The sequence below is a fragment of the Callithrix jacchus genome, chromosome 7 (assembly GCF_049354715.1).
Source record: "Callithrix jacchus isolate 240 chromosome 7, calJac240_pri, whole genome shotgun sequence".
Classification (NCBI taxonomy): domain Eukaryota; kingdom Metazoa; phylum Chordata; class Mammalia; order Primates; family Cebidae; genus Callithrix; species Callithrix jacchus.
The window spans coordinates 96,352,397-96,369,956 of record NC_133508.1 but is presented as its reverse complement, the minus strand read 5'-3'; the positions used below and the strand labels follow the sequence as shown (position 1 = coordinate 96,369,956).

The 17,560-nt window shown below is 39.1% G+C and overlaps 1 long non-coding RNA gene across 2 annotated transcripts in view; it reads left to right on the top strand.

The window, feature by feature from the left end:
• The window catches only part of LOC118143244 (uncharacterized), a 49,166-nt gene that overhangs the window by 4,130 nt on the left and 27,476 nt on the right, over positions 1-17,560 (top strand). Inside the window, exons 4-5 of one of the 2 annotated variants that reach the window (XR_001912820.5) lie at positions 13,027-13,211; positions 14,969-16,774. The exons of the other annotated variant lie outside the window; for it this stretch is intronic. This is a non-coding gene — a long non-coding RNA (uncharacterized LOC118143244). Of the gene's footprint in view, positions 1-13,026; positions 13,212-14,968; positions 16,775-17,560 lie in introns of those variants that run through there. 2 annotated transcript variants of the gene reach the window in all.

Here is a 17,560-nt window from a genome sequence, read left to right as displayed (position 1 = left end):
AAGTCTAGACATCCACTCAGGGTCATTGTGGGGCAGCACAGTGATTATGCAGTGTCATTATCCACTAAGCACACTGGAGGTCACACCAATGAAGTAGCATGTCAGATGTAAGCAAGACAGAGCTGGGTTGTGAAACTCTGGAACCAGCTGAACCGAAAGTTTGTGTAATTTCCTTCCTGCTCAGACATCGTTCCATGTAGTAGATGGAGAGGAGACCTGGTGCTTCTCTAGTAACCTGTTGAGGCCCAGTAATGCTCTAACTGCGTTCTATGAAAACTTTTCCTGTATTTGCAACCTGCCCATTGCCAGAGAGAAGAGATATTTTCACTGAGATTCTTAGAATCCTAGCACAGAAATAGATCTTGTTATTCATTAATTTATTCCTACATCTATGTATTCATCTAACAAAGATTTATGGAGTACTGTTCTAGGCATTAAAGAGATAGTGTTGAGATGAACAGATATTTTTCTTGTCCTCATGGAACTTACAGTCAGGAAAAGACATTAAAGAAATAAGCATACAAATATATAGTTGATTCAAGTACAAGTAGAAAGGAAAATAGAAAACTGTAAGAGAGGAAACCTGGCTTTGATTGAGTTTTAATTTAGAGTGGTGATTTTGAGGAGGCAGATAGCATTAAACACATTGTCTCTGGTCTCAACAACTCTTTGAAGTGTCTATTACCACAACCATTGTACAAATAGGGACACTAGGGCTTATGGAAATTGGGTGACTGGGCTAGGGAAGCACTGCTAGTGAGTTTGGAGTAGGCTTTGCTCTCTCTGATATTCCATGCTGCGTAACACAAACCCAGAAGGTGAGAATTTTCCCACTTCCAAGCTTTGCACATCCCATGTCTACTTCCACCTAAAACACCTCTGCCATCATTCTTACTGGATTCATATTCTGCCCTCAGTATCTAGTTGAGGATCTGCTTCCTCTGTAAAGTTTCCCTTTCAAACTTAATAAATCTCTTTTCTTGTTGGATTCCTGCATCAATAACCAAATATTACTCACATGGCATTGAACCTAGGATAGCTTGTCAAGTTAATTGTCTTTTTCACATGCTTGCCCTGATGCTCTTACTCAGAGGCCTGCAGGTAGTACAGTGCCATTAGAGCCAGATAGATTTGGGCCTTCTCCCAGTTCTGCTGCTTGTTTGATGGATGAGCTGGAGAAAGTTTCTTAATCTCTCTGAACCTTAGATTCTTCTTGGAGAATGATAATATCTGGCAAAATACCTTTAAGTATTTGTCACAGTACTGAACAGATAGATAGTGTTTGATACTTCATCTTCTAACCAATTCCATGTCCTAGATTGGAAGCCTCTGGAGGGCAACAACCTGGAATTCTACTTCACAATCTCAGCAGTACAGTGCTCTGTAAATAGCAGGTGATTAATATCTGGTATATAATTATAGTGATGACAGCCCCACCTGCCTACTGGATCTCTCATTACTAATAAGGTTTGTTTTCTTCTCTATTTCTTCCTTTCTTTCTCTCACAATTTAGATTCCTTTAAGCCTCTCTGGTCAGAAACAGGGGCTGTTGCATATACACTCTCTCTGTCTTCCAAATTCACCCTGTCATATCAAAGGGAAAACTGAAATGGTCTACTATAAGACCTGACTGATGATCACAAACACGAAATCAGTGATCAGAAGGGCCTACTGAGCTCCCTACCCCGACTGTCACCTAGAGCTACATTTTACATATACAAAATCCTTGTTCAACTTTTCTGTCAAAGGATACTATTAGATCATGTCCAAAGATGGGAAAATGTTTCAACTTACTTCATTATGTTCCTGATACTTACTATTTTCCCTCCATTTTCCTTCCTGACTTCTTTTAACTCTTCACTCAACAAATATCTACCGAATACTGACCACTTGCCAAGTGCTAGGCCAGAGCTAGATGCTGTACTACGGACAGATGAAGCGCTAGGGGCACCCAGAGGAGGAAGAAGAGGGTGAACAAAAGGGGAGAAAAGGCTGCAACAACATTCATTGAACACTGCGTGCCCAGGTCTTCACATAGACTATGTCATTATTCTTTCCAACCACACCCATGAGTGAATAGGGGCTGTTGCTGAAGAAACAGAGGCTCATAAAGGTTGAGCAACTTGCCCGAGGTCATCTATCACAAGACACTACAAGTCAGACTGTGAAGAGGGAGTTTCTGCTGAGAAGTTGAGGTAGGCAGCACATATTGGCTATGAAGCTTGCCAAGGAATATTAAGTGCTAACGGTCCCTCTAGATCCAACCTGCAGCACCAGTTTTCCCTTCACATTTGAACCACTCATCCACTCCTGGTTCCAAGATCTCACTTTCCATCTAAACTAGTCCCACACCATCCATATGTTTCTCCACTAACACCACTCGATCACAACCTCACAGCCTCTTAGTAATGAGTCATTTTTTTAAAACTGCAAGCTATGTAATGAGCCATGGCAATATGCAACCCTAAACCTCAATGTGTGTTTTCCACAACAAGGCAACAGGTGGCAGAAGCTAGTCTGAGGCTGTAGGATGCTAAGGCAGGACTCTCTGGCTTGAGCTTTCCAAAAAGAGAGGTGAGAGAAGGTCTGCCTGAGGGAAGGCATGCTCAAGGCCTCAAGCAGAATCGAAGAAGGAGCCCACTGGAGGCTCTGTAGTGCTTGGACTTCAGTTAGAGGAATCTGCCATGAACGCCTCTGGAATCATGTCATTTTGGAACATTTATAGGACATCAGTTTTCAGACTGAGTTCTATGGGAAAGAACTGCCTGCACAACACAACAAAGGAGAGGCCGAATGGACTTTGGGTGTTCCAAAATACCCCTCACACTCACCAAGTTGCTCTCTGCTGTAAGACATCAGATGAGGGGGTCAGTGGAGACCGAAATCCATTCCCCACTCTGCTGGCCAATCCCTGTACCTGTGAGGCTGCGCTGTCCCACCAGAGAGGGCAGCTTTTCCTAATTTGCACCAAATACAGAATAGGATAGTGTAGCTTTATCCTTCTTCCTGCCGACAGCCACAGACACATCGACACATGCACACAAACAGCCACACGAATATACGTACAGGCACACACACATACAACACAGGCACATATATGTTTGCACAAACACACATGTAGACACAGACACAGGCACGAACCCATACTTATACTACACACACACATAAACACACACAGACACATGCAAATTAAGCTACAGTATAGCACATGGAGATACAGACACAGACACAAATACAGTCACATAGAGATAGAGCCACACAAACACACTCATACACACATATATGAAAATATACACACAGTCCCATTCACTTATATACAACTTCTGTACCATATGTGTATAAACATACACAATCATACATAGACACACATACACATAGGCACACAGACCACATAGATACATATATACACACAAACATACACACATACATAGATATATGTACACACATACATCTTTAACTATTTTTGTCAATTTTACATGATAGATTCTTTAAAAAAGGATTTTGTCTGGCTTGTGTTCTATTAAAAGAGAAAGAATGAATTTCTTATTTCAAGGATTCATGTTTTTTTCATTAATCCAATACTTGATGGCAATATATAGAAATAAAATAACAAGAGTATCCTCAGACATAGTAGTTGCAGGTCTCTTCTTGATCTGAACATTGTAATAGTTTTATTTTTTATTTATATCATGATTTAAAAATTTATTATTTTTAACAATGCTACATAATGTATGAAGCCAGGACTCCTGTTTTATTGGTCACACACTCTCAGGTAATTACACTTATTGCTTTCCACCCCATCTCCTTCACCTCCAAAGCACCTCTGAAGATTTGGAGAATGATGTGTTAACTTAAGAAACGGTACATTATTAAGAAGTACAGGACTTTTTGAGTTGCAAGAAATAAAAGTATAATTCAAATTTGCTTAAACAAATACATAAACCAAAAGGCTTTGATTTTTATAATTGGGCATTTCAAAGGGAAGTGAAATTCAGGAAAGGCTGAATCCAAAGATTCCAATTATGTCTTCTAGGATTATTTATTCTCCATTTTCCATCTCTTAATTTCTGTGTTGACTTCATACTTAAGTAGGTTATTTGGGTGATAGCAAAGATGGCAAGCAGTTGCTTTACCATCACAATGTCCTCAATCTTGGTAGGAGAAGGGTGATATGCCTATACACTCATATTTCTTGCAAGAGTACAAAGCAAGGCTTCAATTGGTCTAGTTTGGATCAATTGCCCACCCCTAGGGTTGGGTTGGAAAGAAATAAGCCTTAACCAGAAGGACTAAATGGTGAGGGGAGATAATTCCCTAAAAAGATACTAGGCAAAAAAGAAAACACATTTTTTCCTCTCCTTCTCCCAAAAAACTTAGTACTACACTTATGGGCCATCTATAAGTTAGGCTCTATGCTGGGAGCTAAGGGCACAAGAAAAAAAAAATTCACACTCATTCACTATAGGAGCCCACAGTCTAGTGATATAAGCACATTGTACAAGACAGAAACAACTAGAAAATAAAAAAGTTTGATAAGATAAACTTTATCAAGACACTGATAATGAAATAAATAGGTAAGCCAGAGTGGGAAGAAATAGTCACAAAACATGTATCTGCCAATGATGTTAATCCAAAACATATAAAGAATGTCTATAATTCAGTAATAAAAAGACAAACATCCAATTATGAAAATGAGCAAAAAGTTTAAACAAACACTTCATAAAAGAAAATAGATGAATGACCAATAAACCCATGAAAAAGTTTTCAATATCATTAGTTATCAGAGAAATGCAAATAAAAACCATAATGAGATATCACTACATGATGTCTAGAATGGCTAAAATTAAAGAGACTGACAACAACAAATATAGGAAAAAATGTGGAGCAACTGGAGTTCTCATACATTGCTGGTGGGTCTTACATTTAAGTCTTTAATTCATTTGAGTTTATTTTGTATATGGTATAAGATAGGGCTCTACTTTCATTCTTCTATATGTGGATATACAGTTTACTCAAAATCATTTATTGAAGAGGCTGTTCTTTCCCCAGTGAATGTTCTTGGTGCCTTTGTTGAAAATCAGTTGGCTGTATGTACATGAATTTATTTCTGGGTTATTTGTTCTGTTCCATTGGTCTATGTGTCAGTTTTTATACCAATGCAATGTTGTCTTGGTCACTAACTCTTTGCAGGATATTTTGAAGTCAGATGGTGTGGTACCTTCAGCTTTGTTCTTTCTGTTCAGTATTACTTTGGCTATTCAGTCTTTTGTGGTTTCATATGAATTTTAGGATTGCTTTTTTTATTTCTGTGAAGATTGTCATTGGTCTTTTGATAAGAATTGCATTGAATCTGTAGATTACGTTAAGTAGTATGTCCATTTTAACAGTATTAATTCTTTAAATCCATGAACATGGAATACCTTTTCGTTTTTTGTATGTCTTTAAATTTTTTAATCAGTGTTTCATCGTTTTTATTGTAAAAGTCTTTCATGTCCTTGGTTAATATTATCCTTAAGTATTTCACCTCCTTGGTTAAATTTATACCTAAGTATTTTATTTCTTCGTAGCTGTTGTAAATGAGGTCACTTTCTCAATTTCATTTTTCAGGCAATTTATCATTGGTGTTTAGAAATACTACTGATTTTTGTACGTTGATGTTGTATCCTGCCACTTTACTGAATTCATTTATCAGTTCTAAAAGTATTTTTGTGAAGTATTAAGGTTTTACTGTATGTAAGATCATGTCTGAAAACAGGAACAATTTGACTTTCTCTTTCTAATTTAGATTTCCTTTATCTCTCTTGCCTAATGGCTCTGACTAGTACTTCAAGTACTATGTTAAATAAGAGTGGTGAAGGTGGGCATCCTTGTCACAGTTCTTAATGTTAGCTGTGCGTGTTTTTTTAAAATACAATATTTTTCTGTGTTAAAATATGTTCCTTCTTCACCTATTAATAGTTCAAAGTTTTTATCATAAAGAGATGTTGAATTTTACCAAACACTTTTACTTCATCTATTGAGATGTTTATATGATTTTTGTCCTTTATTCTGCTGATGTCATATATCACATTTATTGATTGGTATTTGTTGAAAACTCCTTACATCTGAGATAAATTTCATTTGATCGTGGTTTGTAATCTTTTTGATATGCTGTTAGATTCAGTTTGCGAGTATTTTGTTGAGAATTTTTTTTTTTTAATTTTCTTTTTTTGAGGCGGAGTTTTGCTCTTGTTACCCAGGCTGGAGTGCAATGGCGCAATCTCGGCTCACCTCAACCTCCGCCTCCTGGGTTCAGGCAATTCTCCTGCCTCAGCCTCCTGAGCAGCTGGGATTACAGGCACATGCCACCATGCCCAGCTAATTTTTTGTATTATATTCATCGGGAATATTGGCCTTTAAGTTTTTTGTTGTATCTTCATCTACTTGGAATCAGGCTGGCTTTTCAGAATGACACCTTTTAAAGAAGGTGTTAGTCCTTTAAAAGTTTGGGGTCAGGTGCAGTGGCTTGCTCCCAGTGCCTTGGGAAGCTGAGACAGTAAGATTGATTGAGGCTAGGAGTTCGAGACCAGCCTAAGCCACTTAGTGAGAGGCTACCTATACAAAAAAAATTTTTTTAATTTTTAGCTTTACCTGGTGGCATGCACCTGTTAAGAGCCCAGAAGTCTGAGGTTACAGTGAACTATGATTTCACCACTGCACTCTAGCCTAAGCAATCTAAAAAGATTTCTGTTTGGTTCCTTTTTGTGATATTTGTCTCTGTTGAATTTCTCATTTGGGTCATATTTTTTTTATTATTGCTTTGTATTGTCTATCTGTGTTCTTTTGTATCTCACTGAATTTCTTTAAGATCATTATTTTCCATTTCTTTTCAAGAATTTCATAGATTTTTCTTTCTTTGGGTCTGTTCCTGGGGAATTATTGTGTTTCTCTGGAAGTGTCATGTTTTCTTGTTTGTCTATGTTTCTTATATCCATACATTGATATCTATACATCTGATATAACAGTTGCTTCTTCCAATTTTATGGAGTAGCTTTTATAGGGGATGACTTTTTCCTGTATATGTATGTATAGTGTCAGTTGAGTAGGGTTCTTTGGCTTTGGATCTGGGTGGGTGCAATATAGTCTTTGTATGCTTTTTTTTCAGCTGTAATAAATGTCAGTGGAGTCTATGAGCTCCTCGGTTGCTTAGGCCATGATTGTTTGTGAAGGCTATGAAGCATTTTTGCTGGGAATAAGGACACTAGGCAGTCTGGGCCTTGGGCTTCCAGGGGGCAAACATGGGTATGTGGTCTCCCTGCCCCTGGAGGGCGCAGGTTCACAGGTGGTGGCATTAGGCCCCAGGCGGGCTGGTCTTTTAGTCCTGGACAGTTCAGTAGGCCCTGGGCAGTCTGGTCTTTGGGTCTCTGGAAGGCACATACAGACATGCAGCAGCCCTGCCACTGTAGGGAGCAGTGTCACTGTCAGTGGAGAGATACCGCTCAGATTCTGGGGAGTGTGTACTTCAGGTCCCTATGCACCAGGGGCAGTCCCCCTGATGTGCTGAACTGATTTTGCACTGGGGTATAGGGTGCTGCCTGGAGTCAGGTGCCAGGGTCACATCTGCATTGCTGATTCCAGCTGGTGCCACGATGCTGCATCCTTCTGGGTATCTCTCTGTGGGGGGGGGGGATGTCAAGGTGTCCCCAGGGATGTGGAAGTGCAGAGCTGTTGAGCCCCAGGGCGGGATTTAGTCTGGTGGTGGCTTTGTTCGCCAAGTGATGCCATGCTGCAGCAGCCTGGGCCCCAGAGGTTGGGGGTGCAGTGTTGATTTCTTCTTTGGAACTGCAGTCATGTGGGCTCCATGCAGCTTCCTATACTAGGCTCATGACCTGTGAAGGCTGAGAGACTCTTCTTTACTCAGAATTGCAAGCATCTGTGGTGGAATGTGGACGCTAGGGATCTCTCGCTTACCACTGCTAGCTATGAGGAGTCCCTTTCGCCTCAGAGCTGCTTCTGACTGGCTGCTTCACTTCCCTCTCTGTGCTGCTATCTCAAGTTTCTGTGCCTCAGAGGGTCTTTCTCAATTTTTGATGAATTCCAGTGTTCTCCCTTCAATGTTCTATTTGATGTCTGGTTATCTATTTGTTGTTTTGGTCCTTTTTTTATGGACAAAGCCAGGGCTTGGTGCCTCTATACAACCACCTTAATGATATTCTTTGCACGAGTCTATGTGATTGCATTTATGTGAAGTTTTAATCCAATCTAAACTAATGTAAACTAATTTAAATTTATAATTTATATGAAGTCTAATCCAATCTAAACTAATTTATAGTGGAAAAAGTCATTTGGAAATTGCCTTGAGAGAGTAGAAGAAGAGGTTAGGGGCAGCCAAATTGTGAAGGAATATAAGAAAACTTTCTGGAGTATTGAAAATGTGTAAAATGTTGATGGGTTTGTGGGTTACCTGAGCATATTCATTTGCAGTTGTTCATTTCATTATATATAAATTTTACATCAAATGAATAATTTACTTGGGGTAGAGAGTGAGGGGATGATAGAAGAATTAGTAATGACAGGAAGTTTATGGTTGAAGCTGTATGATGGGAACGCAGACGTTCATTAAACTATTTTGTTTACTTTGCATATGTTTGAGATTTTTCAATAAGGAAAAGTTTTTTAAAAAGGTTTTGAAACAAATTAAAAACTCACAATGTGGTGACTTTTATGAGAGTAATAGGAATTAAGTGCTGTGGAACCGCAAGACCTGGAGCAATTACTTGCCTGGGGAGATAAAGAATGGGAAGAGCTCTTAAAAACACACACGCATCTCAGCAGAGGTGGCATTTGATTTGGGATTTAAAGGCCAAGAAAGACCAAAGCAGTTGGAAATGCCCAGAATAGATAGTGAGTGATTAGAGAACATTGTGGAGCTTCTAGATAGAGTGCATATAATTGCCAGTACTTTGGAGTCTTCTGGAATAATCCTTTTTTTTTTCATAGAAACAGTAAAGCAGAATGAACAGGACAGAGAGACCCAAGTCCGTCTATTCTACTCAAAATGTTCTTGGTTAATTTAACTTGCAACAGTTCTTTGCACTTTAGTTTTCTTATCTGTGAAGTGAGGGGATTCAACAAGGTTATACCTTCAAACATTTGAAAATTTTCTGAAGTCATAAGCTAGTGTGGCAAAGCAAGATACAGAATACAAGGTCTGAAAACATCTAATTCCCAGAACTTTCCTACAGCCATATTTCATGTATTCTGAGATACACATTTCCTTTTTTTCTCTCTCTCTTTATTGTGTGAGATTGAGTTTCACTCTTGTTGCCCAGGCTGGAGTACAATGGTGTAATCTTGGCTCACTGCAACTTCTGCCTGCCAGGTTCAAGTAATTTTCCTGCCTCAGCCTCCTGAGTAGCTGGGATTACAGGTATGCACTACCATACACAGCTGATTTTATATTTTTAGTAGAGATGGAGTTTCACCATTTTGATCAGGGTGGTCTCGAACTCCCAACCTCAGGTGAGCTGCCTGCTCCAGCCTTCCAAAGTGCTGAATTACAGGCATAAGGCACACACCAGGCCTGAGATACACATCCTTACTTAACTTCTAACATCATTGAAATCAGGGCATACCTTATGATTGATGATGTCAAATTTCCAATGCTATAGTGTCATTGCCCGCCTGCAAGTAGTTGGTTATAATTCTTGGACAGAATGACTACATAATGGCATCCATTGATGTTTTAATCAACAAACTACCTATAGACCTATGGAGGAAAAAATACTAGTTACAGTTGCTGTCTGGAAAACTTCCACTGGTATCTTACAGTAAAATCAAAAAAAGCATCAGCATCAAATTTCGCAAATTGGTACCAGTGGCTTGACAGAACATTCCCAAGAATATTCTGTCAATGTAACACTCTTTAAAGAAATTCTGCATTCTTCAATTATCTTAATGGCTCAGTTGACAGTATTGTGAGGAGAAACACATCAATAACTGAGTTAAAAAGTGCTTCAGAAGAGGTAAACCATTCAAAATGTGAAGTCTTAGTCTTAATGCATTTTGCTTATATTTCCTTTTTACGTATACAAAGGGACAATATGTGATAAGAGCATATGTCTGAATAAGTATAAAAGAGATTTTCATTTTAAAAGTTATGCCTACAGTCTAAAAACTATTTTCTCAGTATTAATAATACAAAAGAGAAACTCAAAGTAATTAAGTATCGTCATAGTTTAATTGACAATGTTTCTTCTTTCTAGGAGATATATGTAAAATGACAGTTTATCTGGTGGAGCCTTAACTTTGTGAAACCTGATTTCCTCCCCCAGCACTTTCTTCCTGTTTCTCTACACTTTTTTCAGCTTAAAGATTGTCATTCCTGAGAGCTTTCCATGTATAGGAACTATATCAAAGGCTTTACAAACATACTCTCCACCAATCTACTGAGAACCTTATGGGGAGATAACTATTATTATACCCACTTAATATTGAGGAGACCAAGGGGTCTTATAGCCACATGTCTTGTGACACATTCCTTTCTGAAATTAGTGGAGAACCACAAAAGGAACCTTCCCTGGCCCAGATAAACTTTCTAGAATCCATCAGATCCTATAATTTGGGGAAGCACAACAGAAGGTACGGAGGTTTAAATCAGTCCCCATGTACACCTTAAGAAAGGCTTGCAGTATGCAGTGGCATAACAATCATAAGCTTTGGAATTAGACAGAATCAGGTTTCAATATCAATTCTACCACTTACTAGTTGTATAATTTTAAGCAAACTATTTAAATTCTTCGAGTCCTGTTTCTTCCTCTATCAAACAGGTTTAATATCTACCTTTAAGAGTTGTGTAAGAGTTCAATAATTCAATCATTCATGTGTTCAACAAGTGTTTACAGAGTGCTGAACTCCTATTGGGAGTGTATGTCGTGTGAATGAATACTCTATGAAAGCCCCTAGCAGAGCACCAGGTATGCAGCAGGCACTTGGAAGACTTGTTATTTTGTTTTTATTTGTCTGGACCTATTTCCCCTTCATATCAGCCTGTCATTTATATTTTGGTGAGTCCTCTCTGCCAGTCCAGTCTACAGGACTGCTGTAATTAGATGCCCAGTCTTTTCCTAGCCTGAAGGTGAGCATGGGAACCAAGCCAAGTCATGGATACCCATCTCCAGAATTTGAATCTTCAGCCCAATGACAAAGCAGCTGAAGATGGTAGGAGTTCATGCCTTCCATCACTGCCAAAACTTTTCCACCTCAGAAGGAAGCTGTCTTATTTCCTATTCCTTTCCAAGCCAGATTCTCCAGTGTTGCTATTGTTTTTGCCAGTTTTGCAATGATGTTATCATTCCAAAAATTCCCTTTTGCTTAAGTTAGCCAGAAGCCATTTTTGTCACATGCAACCAAAGAAATCAGATGCCCACTTAAAAAGAAAAGTTAACTCCTCTTTCCCAAACATCTGTTGTATAGCTAGGAGAATAGAAGTACAAAAAAAGGATGATTAATGGTACAAGCATTCAGAAATACTCACTTTGGCAGCATATATACTAAATTCAGAATAGTTCATGTCAGATATTCTAAATAAAAATTCCACTGACTTAACTGGTGGGGGGCTTACTATGGGAGAGGCATGGCACACATGACCACATATAAAGCTCACGGGAACCTGTGTAGTAGGTAGCATCATCACCCCTGTTTCTTAGATGAAGATATTAACAGAGACATTAAGTAACTTGCTTACATGACCAACTATAGAATTTGTGGGGCCTATTGCAAAATAAAAATGCAGAGCCTCATGTTGGCTATTAAGAATTTCAAGACAGTGATAGCAGAGCACTAAACCAAATTCAGAATTCTCCTGAGCTTGCCCATCTATCCCGACCCCCAACCACATGTGACTGCACAGGTCACAAACTCACAAAGTTGGGCTTGCTAACTTAAGTTAGTAAGTGGAGAAGCTGAGACTTAAGCACAGGTCTGTTGGTCTTGGAAGTCCAGGATCTCAGTTAGTAAGTGTGCCTATAATGGGAATGCCCTAAATCCGGCTGAAACTGATAATCATTCCAGATCATTCAGATTATCTAGGCATTGGCCTCCATCTCCTACCCATAGAGCAGCTGGGGAATCACATAAAGGTTGATGAGGAGAACTTCAGGAACTCACAGGGAAAAGTACTTAATCTGGGCCAGTAGTGACAAGCCTTACTCTTCTCAGCCTTCCTTTTGTGTTATTTAGGCTCTACCCTTTGAAAGGGTCCTAGACCAATTATGGCAAATTTAGAGGAGCCTGAGCAGGATGCTGAAGGCACTTCATACAAGTGTTTACAGAACTGGGAGTGGTTAGCCAGGAGACCAGAAGAATCATGGCTGTCATCAAATCTCTTCTTCCCTGGGGCATTAGAAGCTTTCTGACAGTTCAAAGTGCTGTGGCAGGGATCTGTCTTGCTCATCATGATACCCCAAGTGTCTGGCATAGTGCCGAGGACGACACAGTTAATGCTTAAGAAATAGGAAATGAAGGAATTAATTAAAGAGCCTGCTGAATGTTAAGTGGGAAAGGGACTAGATGTATTTTGTTTCCTCCCTGTCAATGAGGAAATCAGTTTTAAAGTAGTAGGTAGATTTTGATGTTTGAATATAAGAAAGTTCTATAGCCCCAAGATGGAACAAGCCACTTATGGTCCTTTACATAAGAAGGTCTTGAGTGTGGAAATAGTGACAAGAATACGTGGCAAATAGGTTTCTACTCCCATGGCAGTTCCAACTGATTGATAGTGGCTACCTTTCTTTTGGGAAGAAATTGTGCTGTGATCAATTACTGGTGCTTGCCATGAGCACATGAATACCATTTTGATGTCTTTCTTTTTTTCTCTTTGAGATGGGTCTCACTCTGTCACCTAGGCTGGAGTGTAGTGGCGCGATCTTGGCTCACTGCAACCTCAGCCTCCTGGATTCAAGCAATTCTCCTGCCTCACCCTCCTGAGTAGCTGGGATTACAGTTGTGCGCCACCATGCCTGGCTAATTTTTGTATTTTTAATAAAGACAGGTTAATAAATGTTGGTCAAGCTGGTCTCGAACTCCTGACCTCGTGATCCGCCTGCGTCGGCCTCCCAAAGTGCCGGGATTACAGGCGTGAGCCACCATGACCAGCCCAGTTTGATGCCTTTCTTAAACCTCAGTATTTGTGACTCTGAATCTGCACATTTTATCCAACCCAGAAATGATGGGTAAGTTTAACTTTAGTGTTCCAATGTAAGGCAAATTAATTGAAACTGAGTTTACCAAAGCTTATCTCTGTGTGGTTAGACCAATGCCTAACTTTCTTGCTTCAGAGGCATTTTCCTACCCTAATTAGAAAATTGTTTGAAACACATTGTTGTTCAGTTCTCTTTAAATTTAAAGTTATGGAGGTTTTGAGGATTTTTGTTTTTTAGTTTTGAACTTGGCTACAATAAATATAATATCCAGCCCCACTGGGCAATTTTGGATGTCACATTCACTATACTTACAGATGTCTGTGGGGATAGAACTCTGAATAAATCTGTCTAAATAGTAATAAAAAATTACATGACTTCATAGCAATGTTAACCTTTGGAGGCAAAAGTCCAGACACGTTGAGGAATGGAAAATGAGGACACGGGGGATACAATTCCATTAGCTGTCATCAGAAGAAAAGGCCAAAAGGGGATTAAAATCTATAGCACATTCAAAGAGGGCAGAGAATAAACCCGTCCAACTTTGAAGAGGAAAGAGTGAATATTTGCCATTGTTTCCTGTTTCCTCCACAAAGGGGTTTATTAATTTACACTTAAGCCTCTGCCTACCTCAGTTAATTGAGTTTTAAAAATGAATAATGGACTCACTCATTTAAAACAAAGGAAGAGTCAATCACCCATACAGTCTTTATTTATTGTAGGCTGTATTTTATATCTTTATTCTAATCAGGTATTTTTAAACCTGGGAATCCAGGGATGCCATTTTTAAAATATAATTCAGAGGGTCACTAAAATTTTATTCAAAATGTAATGTGTGTTGTGAGTGTGTGTGTGTCTGTGTGTGTGTGTGTGAGAGAGAGAGAAATGGTCCACAACTAGCTTTATACTCCTGAAACAATTAAGAAATCCTAGATTAATTTACTCATTTTATCTTGATTCAGATATTTGTTGAATGCTGAGCTATGTGTAAAGACTAATCTAAATATTTTAACTAAAGATTTCTTCATTTACCCCTTCTGTGAAGTACCACATTTTCTGCACCAAGAAACAGAAACTCAGAGTTTAAATAACAATAATTGCTACCATTTATAGAACACTTCTAATGTACTGATTGTTTTTATATCTAATTTAATCTTACAACAATTCTATGAAGTACATGTTATTTCCTTCCCATTTAACCAATGATGAACTAAATGGTCAAAAAAGTTTGGTTACTTCAGGTTACTTAACTGAGGCTCTTTGGCTAGGTATCTGACAAATGGGTTTGAACTCAGGTATAATACCAAACCCCAAACTTTAGTCATTACACAATGCTATCTTTTCTTAATAGCCTGCAGCATTTGCACATAGGTATGCTTAAACCTAAATAGCAGGATATTATTTAATAGGAGCTCAATAGCATTCACTGCCTAAGTGACCATTCTTATTACCTGAATTAATCACACTGACTTCCCTTCCTTTCCATCCATACACATTTCAGAAAAGGCAATATATTTCATCAAATTGAAGTAACATAAAAATATCTTACAGCTTTCCTTCTCCAGAAGCTTTTCCCAGGCCAGCAAAAGTTGTGTCTACAAGTGTTTGCTTGTATGGTTCCTGTGAGACTGTCTCCCAGGCCTGTAATCTGAGCCCTTATTGGGACTCAGGTGAGGTTGTTGCTGGGTTGAAGATGAGTCTTCCAGGTGGAGATAAAGAAAGATAACAACTAGAAACTGATAGCATCATCAGGGGATTCTCCCCTTTCTATATATTTTTTATCTTTCAAGGCTCCACATAAAACTTCCTTCTCCAAGAAACCTCCTCCTGGACATTTGATCTCTTGAGCACTTGCAGTTAGTGCCACATTATAGTTGAAGAGTTGCCAGCAGGAAGAAGAGGTATGGACTACTTACTATAATAATCTTTCATTCAATCACCCAAGTTTTTTTTTCTACTCTGTAAAGTGTTAGATGCTTCTGAGTGAAATAGGTCTAATACTTCCTTACAGCAGTTAGAGGGGCCAAGTGTGAAAAAATGATTACAACAACGGTCTGAAGGGCTGTAATAGTGGCATTTTGCAAGTAACGTAGGAGCACAGAGGAGATAACAACAAAGTTTCCTGGGGGTGTTCAGGAAGACTTCACAGAAAAGTAATGTTCAAGTGTGGTTCTCAACAAAGAGTAGGAGTTTTCTGAGAGAGGAAAAAAAATGGTGATAAGGGCATTCCAGAAGGGGGCTAGAATAGAGTCTTAAACAGTTACGATGTATTTGGAAGGAGTGAGATTTTCAGTATGACTAGTCTAGAAGGAAATTGTGTTGAGGATAAAGCTGAGTTTTGGGTTTGTATTAGTCTGTTTTTACGTTACTGTAAAGGAATACCTGAGACTGGATAATTTATGAAGAAGAGAGGTTTAATTGGCTCGTGGTTCTGCAGGCAGTACAAACATGGCACCAACATTTGCTCAGCTTCTGGTGGGGACATCAGGGAGCTTTCAATCATGGTGGAAGGTAAAGGGGAGCCAACATGTTACAGAGCAGGACCAAGAAACGGGGAGGTACCACACTCTTTTACACAACCTCTTTTAAACAACTAGCACAAGAAGAACTCACTTATCACCAAGGAAATGGTGCTAAACCATTCATGAAGAGTCTGTCACCATGACCCATTCACCTCCCAGCAGACCCCACCCTCCAACACTGGGAATCACATTTCAGTATAAGATTTGGAGGGGAAATGACTAAAACACAAAAAGAAATGGCAACAAAAGTCAAAACAGACAAATGGAATTTAATTAAACTTAAGAACTTCTGTACAGCAAAAGAAACAGTCATTAGAGTGAATCAGCAACCAAGAGAATGGGAAAAAAATTTTTGCATTCTACCCATCTGACAAAGGGCTAATATCTAGAATCTACAAAGAAATAAAGCAGATTTACAAGGAAAAAAACCCCCATGAAAAAGTGGATGAATGTTATGAACAGACACTTTTCAAAAGAAGAGATATATGAAGCCAACAAAAGTGAAAAAATGCTCATTATCTCTGGTCATTAAAGAAATGCAAATCAAAACCACATTGAGATACCATCTCACAACAGTTAGAATGGTGATCATTAAAAAATCTGGAGACAACAGATGCTGGAGAGGATGTGGAGAAATAGGAACACTTTTACACTGTTGGTAGGAGTGTAAATTAGTTCAACTATTGTGGAATATAGTGTGGCAATTCCTCAAGGTCCTAGAAATAGAAATGCCATTTGACCAGCAATCCTATTTCTGGGTATATATCCAAAGGATTATAAATTGTTCTGATATAAAGACGCATGTACATGTATGTTCATTGTGGTGCTGTTTACAATAGCAAAGACCTGGAACCAACCCAAATGCCCATCAATGATAGACTGGACAGAGAAAACGTGGCACATGTACACCATGGAATACTATGCAGCCATAAAAAACAACAAGTTTGTGTCCTTTGTAGAGACATGGATGAATCTGGAAACCATCATTCTCAGCAAACTGACACAAGAACAGAAAATCAAACACCGCCTGTTCTCACTTATAGGCGGATGTTGAACAATGAGAACACGTGGACAGAGAGAGGGGAACATCACACACTGGGGTCTGTTGGGGGGAAATAGGAGAGGGATAGCGGGGGATGGGGAGGTTGGTGAGGAATAACATGGGGAGAAATGCCAGATATAGGTGATGGGGGCATGGAGGTGGCAAACTACATTGACATGCATGTACCTATGCAACAATTCTGCATGTTCTGCACATGTACCTAAGTAACAATCCTGCATGTTCTGCACATGTACCCCAGAACCTAAAGTGATATAAAAAAATATATATATATATATAGAGTGAGAGAAAATGTGGCACATATACACCATGGAATACTATGCACACATAAAAAAGGATGAGTTTGTCTTTTGCAGGGACATGGATGAATCTGGAAACCATCATTGTCAGCAAACTGACACAAGAACAGAAAACCAAACAATGCATGTTCTCACCATAGGTTGGTGTTGAACCATGAGAACATATCACACACTGGGGTCTATTGTGGGGTGGGGGTGTAGGGGAGGGATAGTCAGGGGTGGGAAGGTTGGGAAGGGATAACATTGGGAGAAATGCCTGATGTAGGTGAAGGGGGAAGGAGGCAGCAAACCACCATGACGTGTGTATCTATGCAACAATCCTGCAAGTTCTGCACATGTACTCCAGAACTTAAAGTATAAAAAAACAATTTGGAGGGGACAAACATCCAAATGATATCAGGGTGAGACTGTAAAGGACCTATGTGTAGGCTCTGCTGCTGACCTTATTTTGTCTGTATGGTATCATTTTCTTTTCAGTTATTGGACTATCTTACTGTATTT